The sequence below is a fragment of the Rattus norvegicus genome, chromosome 8 (assembly GCF_036323735.1).
Source record: "Rattus norvegicus strain BN/NHsdMcwi chromosome 8, GRCr8, whole genome shotgun sequence".
NCBI classification, from domain to species: Eukaryota; Metazoa; Chordata; class Mammalia; order Rodentia; family Muridae; genus Rattus; species Rattus norvegicus.
In genome coordinates, this window is record NC_086026.1 from 121615499 (window position 1) to 121625316 (window position 9818).

General features: G+C 42.1%; 1 long non-coding RNA gene across 3 annotated transcripts; it reads right to left on the reverse strand.

The window, feature by feature from the left end:
• Positions 1-286: 286 nt before the first annotated feature.
• LOC102553777 (uncharacterized) lies at positions 287-9550 on the reverse strand. 3 transcript variants are annotated; one of them, XR_594148.4, is made up of 6 exons: positions 9385-9533; positions 8939-9011; positions 5608-5698; positions 5162-5316; positions 2452-2602; positions 287-705 (listed from the first exon to the last, which is right to left on the reverse strand). It is a non-coding gene; the product is annotated as an uncharacterized LOC102553777 (long non-coding RNA). The 3 variants fall into 3 exon arrangements; XR_010054280.1 differs by lacking the exon at positions 5608-5698 and having other exon boundaries at positions 9385-9550; XR_005488492.2 differs by lacking the exon at positions 5162-5316 and having other exon boundaries at positions 9385-9550.
• Between the last annotated feature and the right edge of the window lie 268 nt (positions 9551-9818).

Genomic DNA, 9818 nt, shown 5'->3' on the forward strand with positions numbered 1-9818 from the left:
CTAAGAACTCATTCCACATATTCCTCTGCACAGAATATAAACCACACCTGTAATTCTATAATTTTTGACTATAGAGTAACACTTGACCTGAAGATAGTATGATAGTATTGAACACTAGAAGGAAAACTCATCAAACATATATCATTAAATGAATAAATGAATAAGACATGGAGCAAAAAAATCAATGGCAATTATACTTTCTAAAGGTTTCTTTAAAGAGAATTAGAACTGTAGGATTAGGAAGCAGGGTACGGCACCTACATATTTACTCTGCGTCCATACAAGGTCCAAATGAAATCAAAGTTTTAATCTTCTGAATAGGAAAGAGTTGAGAATGGCAAAGAGAAGTTGAGTCAAGCTCAACAAGTCTGTGGGATTCAGAGAAGACAAGACAATGGCCGTGACAATGACTGATGGAAGAATTCAGCTGTGATGTTGTAGGAAGTTGGAGCAGAGGCCCAAGACATGGCCATTTAGAACAGTAGAACCACTGGGTTGCACTGGTGGGGTATGGATTGGGAGAAGGCAATGGGTTGAGGGTTGAGGGGTCTTCCATCTGCATAGATCAAGGGAAGCAGAGCTCTGATGGCCAAGAGATAAAACCTTGGAAGTCTTCGCAAGGAACCGTGGGAGCCACACCAAAGCTGGTGACTCTGCATCCTTCCAAGATGGCTTTCAGTCTTCCTCTGGCACCTGTGACAGATGCTGAGACAAGGAAAGGTAGCCTGAAATTCTGATCTTTTATCAAGGCCAGGTGTAAATGGGTAAATTCACATCTAAGAGGCAGCAGTCTGTCATCATCGTCATCACATTCCACAGGGAGGTAGTCTCCTATGCCCACTGTTGGTCGGGGGCACAAAACACCCATGGCCTTTGGCCACGAGGCCACAAAACTTCAAAGCAAGACTTTGAGTCATTCTTTCCCAGGCCACAGCTATCTCCTAAGAGGTTCCTGTCAGAATCCACTCCCATTACCCTATTGCTTACACTGTAGCCCAGATAAACAATCATTTATGGATTCAGGGACATAAAAAGCTATGTTTAAAATTCTGGGAAGCTGCGTTAGTTTAACGAGAAATAACCAACTCCCATTCTACTGAGATGGGTCTGTCATCACTCGATCAAAATACTTTTTCTTGCCTCCTATAATAAGCGATAATTTCCTAACTTTTCTGAAAGGCCTTTTTTCCTTCTTTATAATGGTTGTTGCCTTTCAGGATTTTTTTTTTATTGTTTCCCCTCGACTCATTGTCAAAGACTTCTAATTATAAAACTAAGAAACCAAATCAAATAGAATAGCATAAAGGAAAGAAAACAAAAGAATCCTGACAGATGTGGAAATTACTCATTTGTAAGAGGGGCTCATTAAACACCCTCACTTCTGTTGGTTACAAAACACCAAGGACTCTGTCTATTATCTGAAGCCCATTGTGGTCACTGGCTATTTCTTGCAGGAGCCCATCCATCATCCCAACTTGCATAGGGAATATATTATGGTGCATTCAATCCATGTTAAATGTGTTTTTCTTTTTGAAATTTGAAAATGGGGACCAAATAAAGCAACAGCCAACGACTCTACACAAAATACTCTTTCTTAATTAGATTCAGGGATTGTTTTTAAACAATCACTTTACTGATTCATTCAGCCCTTTATTTTGGTAAACTTTATTTTGTTCTACAAAGCCAGTTCTTAATTAAAGTCTAGACTAATGATTGTATAAGCACAAAATAATAACACTAATCAGGCTAAAATACCTTGGAATTGTCAAAAAAAATCCCTTGTGTTCACAATGTCATACCACTGTGATGTTACTAAACATGAATTATAACAAAAATTAATCATGAGTCTAACAAACATGTGGCTGTCTTGATTTGGCAAGTGCTGAACGAACCAGAGAGCTTTCATATGCTCCAGCTTAGCAAGACGCCCTGCTCTACCCTTGTCTTAGCATAAAGATGAAAGGCTGTCCCTGAGTAAGGGCTTAGCCAGCAGCAGAAAACAGGAATGCTGGAAGATATACTGTCTTCCCAGAAACTGTTATCCATATCTACCCATGCCATTCCATTTTTAGATCACATTTAGCACCATACTGACTAGCTCTTACTGATCTAGAATAGCATCCCATTGCTCTCCCTATCTTATCCTGAGATGTATTTGGCAGTGAAGACCATGTCTGAAAAATTAAAACAATACTAGAGTAGGTGGAGTGAATCACAGACTGCCACAGGTTTGATATGCTGGTACTGGAAATTCTTCAACCATCTTCTCAAATAAAAATTGTTTTCTGAAATAGCTTTTTATGCTAAGCCAGACCATAGCCATGAAAAAAATCAAAGGTAAGCAATAATTCACTGTGCATCATTTTGGTTGGGACTTTAAATTACATATATACATATATATGTATTATATGTAAATATTTGTGACTTTATTCATTACTAATGCTAAGATACCTGACAAAGGACAGCTCTTCAGGGTCAGATGTAGTTTACAAGCCAGGGGATAAGAATCCCTTGCCAGTTATACCCCACGTGGATGTCAGCGTATACCACAGCAGGTAGGATGTATCCAGCATGTAGGATGTACCCTGCACATCCTGCTGTGCTGTTGGATAGAGAAACAAATTGAAAATATTATGGTACAAAGACAGAAGCTCCATTCCCATGGACTACGCATTCAATCTGAAGAGTCTCTTAGGACCAACATGAGACTCTTTATTCCTTTTGACAAATACAGAATCAGGAGAGTTGAAAGTGTACCTACACCCTTGGAAAATTAAATTCTGTTTTAGTTAAAGCTTTCCTTGAGGCTGAAGTGGCTACTTAAGGAAAGATAATGACAGTGTTAGGATGTTTAATTGCTGCTTAATCAGTGTCTCTATGGCTCATGCTGGAAAGAATGTGGGGGAAGATACTTAAATTAGGAACCAAATGAAATGCTACTATATCAACCACACAACTTCACATGTATGTGAGAAATACAGATTTGACTTTTCCATTGCTACCTGGGAGTCTAGTTGCTTATTGGCCACTCAGAGAGTCGCCAGATTGCAATGTTGTAGGCTGGTTATTTCGCAGGATACATCAGCATTTAGGACCTTGTCCAAAGTTTCAGAGACCAAATCTACTATCTGTAGTTACTATCATACACAATGCCAATATCTCTACACATACAAATGATTATTTTGTAAATCTGCTTATTTTGATGTTTAAATATATAAGTTCCAAGGTTCAGGCTATACTGACAAGTAAGGATGACATAGGAAGAATTAAAATATGAGAATTTAGACAATTGCAGATGGAGAGATCAGGCTTTACTGCCAGGAATGTGGTGTGAGACAGCAGACCATGCCAGGAAACTTAGCAAGGTAGAGTGGGTCTGAGACCATGGAAACACATACCAAAGATGGTAGGTGCCCCCTGCTCTCTGAGAGAGTCTTAACCTGGAACACATGTCACGTACCCCAGTTTTGTTTCGTATCCCCAAAACAGAGTGCTCTGTGCTAATGAGGCATCTAGAGACCCTTAGGGTTTATCAATAAGCTTCACTTCTCAGACATTCCTTCCCACAAAAGGTATTAATCTCTGGTCCACCTTGAGGAGTTAGTACACATCTATTTCTCACAATGAACAACCAATTAACACTTTGGATCCAAAGACTGTCCCTTTAATTGAGAACCGCCATGGGGAGCATGGAGAAAGCCTTCGCCTATGGCCTTTCCTCCAGTATCGGTTCCACTCTTTGTCCCTGCATTTCCTTTAGACAGGAGCAATTCTGGGTTAAAATTTTTGAGATGAGTGGGTAGTCCTATCTCTCAACCAGGGGCCATGCCTAACCTCCGGATATGGTCTCTATAGATTCTCTCTCCCCTTTAATTGGTATTTCAGCTAATGTTGGGTTCTGGGAGCCTCTTGCTTTCTTGGCATCTGGGACTTTCTGGTGGCTACCCCCAGTTCCCCATGCCTTACTGCTACACACCTCTGTTCAATTTCTTTTTTTTTCTCCATCTTTATTAAATTGGGCATTTCTTATTTACATTTCAATTGTTATTACCTTTCCCGGTTTCCAGGCAAACATCCCCCTAACCCCTCTCCCTCCCCTTCTATATGGGTGTTCCCCTCCCCATCCTCCTCCCATTACTGCCCTCCCCCCAACAATCCTGTTCAATTTCTTGACCCTCTCTACATCTCTCTCTGTCTCCTTCCACACCTAATCCTGCCCCCCTTTTTCCCTTCCTCCTCCTTTTTCCCTCTCCAGTCTCTCCTTCCCTTTACCTCCTGTGATTATTTTGTTCCCCCTTCTAAGTAGGGCAATTCTAGGGCAGTGAGGAGAAGAGTGGGTGGGTAGGTGGGGGATCTCCCTCATAGAAGTGGGGGGAGGAATGGGATAGGGGGTTTACCATAGAAGCAGGGGGAAAGAATGACATAGTGGGGTTACAGAGGGGAAACCAAGAAGGGGGATAAAAAGAAAAACTATATAACTTAAAAAAAGCCTTTGCCTAAAGAGCCACTGACTAAATCTCCCTTAGAAGGCCCATTTTGCCCCCAAACAATGGCTGCTACCTTAGCCAATAAGCTAAACCAGACCTCCCAGGCCCGGCCATAGGCTAGACACCTTCCTCAGTCCATGGATCCCCAACAGTCCTGGCCTCATTGCAGGCCCATGGACCCCCTCCCTATATTTTGTTCCTGACTTCTTGGTGTGGTTCTCCAATGGAAACTGGAGGCCTAGAAGTCAAGAAACTCCAACTTTGGCCTCCCCATGTCAGAACGTGTTTTTTCCATGCCCTATTGGTGCGTCCGTGCTTCTCTGAAGCCCAGCACCCAGTTGCTTGAGATAAGCACAGTCAAGCTCCCCACATTTCACCTCCCCAGTGGCCATTCCCAGCTATGGGGCAGAACATGGCCCCACGATGTGATATCTCCTAATCCTGACACACTATGATCAAGGCACAAGAAACACAATGAGAGTTCAACAGAACACAGATTACAGGCCTCAAGCTGCGTTTTGTAGCTAACTATAGGGAAATGAGGTGGGAAGATCATTGGTTTTCTAAGGCAAACATTTTTGAGAACTATGAGGTTTGCTGCCCCTTTTTTGCACCACTGGAGGTCTCGATGGGGGCATCTGCTTTCCTTCTGCAAACCCCAAGTAGTTGGTTACCTGAAACTCTGAGTTCAGTTTTAGAGCCTTGGCTTTGGTGAAGAATGGGGCTTCTTTAACAGACTAATGCTGACAGGGCAGGTGCCAGTGTTGAGGCTAGGAATGCATTCTTCCCTGTCTATGCCTCTCTCTGTAATGGCCAATATAGACATCATCTGTGGAGACAAAAGTTTAAAGCTATGATGCCATAGCACACTATCAGGTAAGTGCTCTTCAAAGCTATGGTGTCATCATCACATACCATCCAGGAGGATGCTTTTGCTCACCGTTGAATCTACTATCTAATGTGGTAACTGAGACATGGCTAACTGCTTTTCAATGACCTGTTGGAGTGTCATGTCTTAGGTATCACCCAGCTATTCTGAATGACTGTCTCCTGCTCGAGCTTGTTCCACGATTCACAGTTTATGATGAAACAGAGGAGGGAGATCATACCACACACCAACCTCCAGCAGAAGAAAGGAGACTCCCCGCTGTGCTCAGATGCTAGAGGAATAAACAGGGTGCTCCAGGGTGTTTCTTTGCAGTTTGGATCTTCTGACACGTGAACGGAAAAATGAGAGCAAAAATAGATGAAAATCCAACTGAGATGTGTTGCTTAGCAATTGAGGGTGGAACATATATTTCTGGTAGGATTCAAGTCTGACTCAAGGAATCAGATCCAAAACCATCCAGAGAGCCAAGAACTCATCCCATTTTTAAACAGGTTTAACTGCTAATAGGGGTGTATTCATTCTAAAATTGAGAATGTGGCAAAACATGACATCGCCCCACCCCCTGCATAAAAAAGCATTCACAGTATCACTCCACTATAAGGATGGATGAATTGGGAACATAACTCATATGTTTATAATGGGCAAATAAATCATTTGATAAGGGCTACCTCCCCACAAGAAGCTGTCTGTGAAGGCAGTATCATAAAAGATTCATACCCTTCTCACCCATGTGTGTCCTTTGGCTCAGCCATACAAGCAGGACCATGGGGGTTGTTGGAGGCAGAGAAGGAGACAGGTTAAACCACACTGCTTTATAATAAGTTCTCTAGGTGGCGTATGTCTGTGAAGTGTCAGAAGCCCTGCTTTGGGTTCAAAATTTTACCTTTGGGTGCCCGACCTTCAGAAAGCACATTAATGTCTCCGTGCCTGGTGTGGGAGACATTCCATTGAAAGATGTGAACCAGGCTGAAACAAAGTAGTGAAGATACCAAAATCCAACATAGCAAATCAGTGAGTTTACTGTGTTACTTATAGGAGTGTGGGTTGAGGGATCACTTACAGGAACTGAGGTGATTCAAAGATGGCTGCCTCATAAAAAGACCACTCACGAAAGCTACAGCCTTCTTACTCCCTGTGTGACTTACAAGGAACTCAACTGACTATAGAGCCTTTTCTCTGCAGCTGAGAAAAGTCAGAGTCTCCTCTTCAGTGGTCATCTGTGGCCTCTACAACCTGGGGAAGGACCTCATGACCTTGGTACATTTCAGCTTCTGAGACGTGAAGAATTTTTTTTACTGCCTGGGTTCTAGGAGTATTCCTCCTCCTTCCTTGAAGGAATGTTTCAATTTTCAAAGGAAATTTCTAACAAGGATGCCTTCCTTTCTTCACTGGGAAACAAGAAATGATAAATTATAACCCATATGTGCTTTACTAAAGATAAATGTAGGGTAGTAAATTACTGCTCAGAACTAGGTCTAGAGTTTGCTAAGTGCTTATGTCACATCTACTTCTTTTAGGAACTTTTTCTAATGTTCTAAATCTTTGAGATAGTTACAAAGGTAGGAGATGTTTGACTTAAAGAAGAGGGGAGGCCTAGAAGCATCTGTCTTAGAGATACCCTTCTTTTGAGGTCATGCCTACAACAAAATGGTGTAGACACCTTGCTGATGCAGAACTGCAATGTTTCTTTGGTGTATTAAGAGAGCGGGAGGAGCCTTCAGAGCCAGCCTCACATTCTAGTCTTGCTTTGTACAACCTTACACATCACAGGGAGTGCAGAAAGCTGCAATTTTAACTTGAAGTGTCAGAGTTTGGTATCTGAGGAGGGTTGATGTAGATGACAGCTCTCTCTGTGGATCCTCACCACCTATACCCTGCCCATCCCTTTCCCAAGCCTTTTGCTGCAGTGCAGCTAAAACTGACCATAGGTCCCTCTGAATAGCTTCTGTGCCAATAGATATACCATGATGGCACAGTGAATAGATGAAATGGAAGAACTGATTATGTTTTGAGCAAAGGGAGGACTGAAGAAGAAACTAAGATAATTGAAGATCTTCTGCTTTGTACTGTTAATTATTTGTTTTGTTTTTCTCTTCCCATGGAGTCAAGTAGAGATGAGGATACTGCTTTGGAGTGAAAACATAGTCTTCACAGTAAAAATCTATGCAGGATTATCCAATCAGTAAGAGCTTTTCTACTTCTTACAATCAACCTGAAACAGCATAGGCAACACCTAAAAGGTCATTCCTACAGTGGTCAATCTCCTGAACCAAATGATTGACAGAGCATGGTTCTTGGTGGCCATTTTGGACCTTGTTTCATGCAACATTGGGAGGGGATTGATGTTTGCTCCAGAGCTGCCCTTTTCCCCACTTCCCCATAGCACTTGCTTGCTTGCTTTCTACTGAAGGAGAGAACCCTCTGATCATGTACTGCAAAGGTTCTCTGCTGCAACCCCTCCCTCAGATGTGTCAGCAAAGTTCTTGTGGAGGTACCTGCAGATAGGCAGGCAGCCAGGGGAGGAAGGTAAGACCTGGGGAGTGGAAATGCTTTTGTAACTACATCAAAAACAACTTAGAGGCAAGTGTTGGGGGACAGCAGCTGCTCAAAGGGGAGCCTGTCAAACTCACAGCAATCCATCTTCCTCAACATCGCAAGCTCTGAGACTACAAGTATGTACTACTGTGTCCAGAATCTAAGAGTCTTGTTTTCAGATTGATGCCTGTGCTGGCTAGTTTTATGTCAAGTTGATACAATCTGGAGTCATCAGAGGAGGAGGGAAGCTCCACTGAGAAAAATGCTTCTGTAAGATTGGGCTGTTGACAGCTCTGTAGGGCATTTTCTTAATTAATGCTTAATAGGGGAAGACCTAGCCCATTGTGGGTGGTGCCATCCCTAGGCTTGTGGTAGTCCCACATTCTATAAGAAAGCAGGCTGAACAAGCCATCATGAGCAAGTCACTAAGCAGCACCCCTCCATGGTCTCTGCACCAGCTCCTGCCTCCAGGTTCCTGCCGGGTTTGAGTTTCTGTACTGACTTCTTTTGATGATGAACAGTGATGTGGATGTAGAAGACAAATAAGCCCTTTCTTCCCTGGAGTTGCTCTGACCACAGTGTTTCAACAAAGTAGTAGTAGCCATAAGACATTGTCAGTTCCTTTCTGCTAAAGGAAAGTGAGCCTCCGAAATCTTTAGCTTTAGCCTAAAGGTGCTAAGCCAGGAGGTGCTGTATTTTGGTCCCTCAACTGCTCCCAGATGGACTTTTCATCATTAGCCCTTCCCATTGGCTGATATCCTCTAGTTTTATTTTACAGAGTCTCTCACCTTTCCATTCAGTATTTAGTTATTCAGGCTCCAATTAAAACTCTCTGAAAGGCTTAGCTGTGAACGTAGAATATGTGTGAGACTCCAGGCAAGCACTCTTCCACACTAATAAAAGATTTGGCTTAAATAAACAGAACAGCCTCTAATTATTTACACCCTCTTGATCACTTTCAATGTAAGGGATCTAAAAAGGAAAAAAGGTTAGAGGAAAAAAATATAAAGATAAAAAATCCACTAACCTCAGCAGTATTTGAACTCAAATGGCTGCAAATTAGTCATAAACCATAGGGCAGGCTGTGCTCCCGCAACCTCCTGTAGAAGATAAAACGAGACAGCTTTATCAATGGGGATGAATCAAGAACTTTCTTTGGGGCTCTCCATAAAGTGCATTCTAGTAAACAAACACATGGTGATTGTGTGCTGTGTTATGACCCTATTCCCAGGCCTCTATTATAAAGACCAAGAGATGACTTTCATACTATCGTTTATTTAGCCATAAAAGAGTGCACATCTCGCTTCTAAAACATAAGCAGCAGAAGGCTGGCCAGGAGAAAACCCCAGTGCGCACTTCCCTGTGGAAATGTTGCTAAGCTAAAAGAACTGTCTTTTCTTTAATTTAATTTATTGTTATTACAATTTATTACTCATTATTTGTTCCCAGTGTTAATAAAAATTAGAAACATACCATGACAAATGTGTGGAAGAAGACAGAAGACTATTTGTAAGGGTCTGCTCTCTCCTTCTACCATGGAGTCTGGGAATCGAACTCATCATGTCGGGCTTTCGAGATAAGTAATTTTACGTGCTCAGCCCACAGGCTAGCCTGGGAATGGTTTCTTTTACTTCTTCTCAGAAGGCCAGCTACGTCATAATGAAGTTCCACAACACATAGTAAACCCAAAGTTCTGTGGAACTTAGAAATAGTTCAAAGAAAGCACTTAAAAGCAAGAATGCTTACAGCAGACAGAGGTCTGTTGTGTCTTCCAAAAAAAAAGTCACAAAATACACATGGAACTCTCATCTTTTCCTTCCTGAAGACCAGCTTGCTTCTGCCCCATCCTCAATCAGATATTTAAGTAAATCTATGCAGTAGGTTTTTACTGTATTGTATTTTAACTT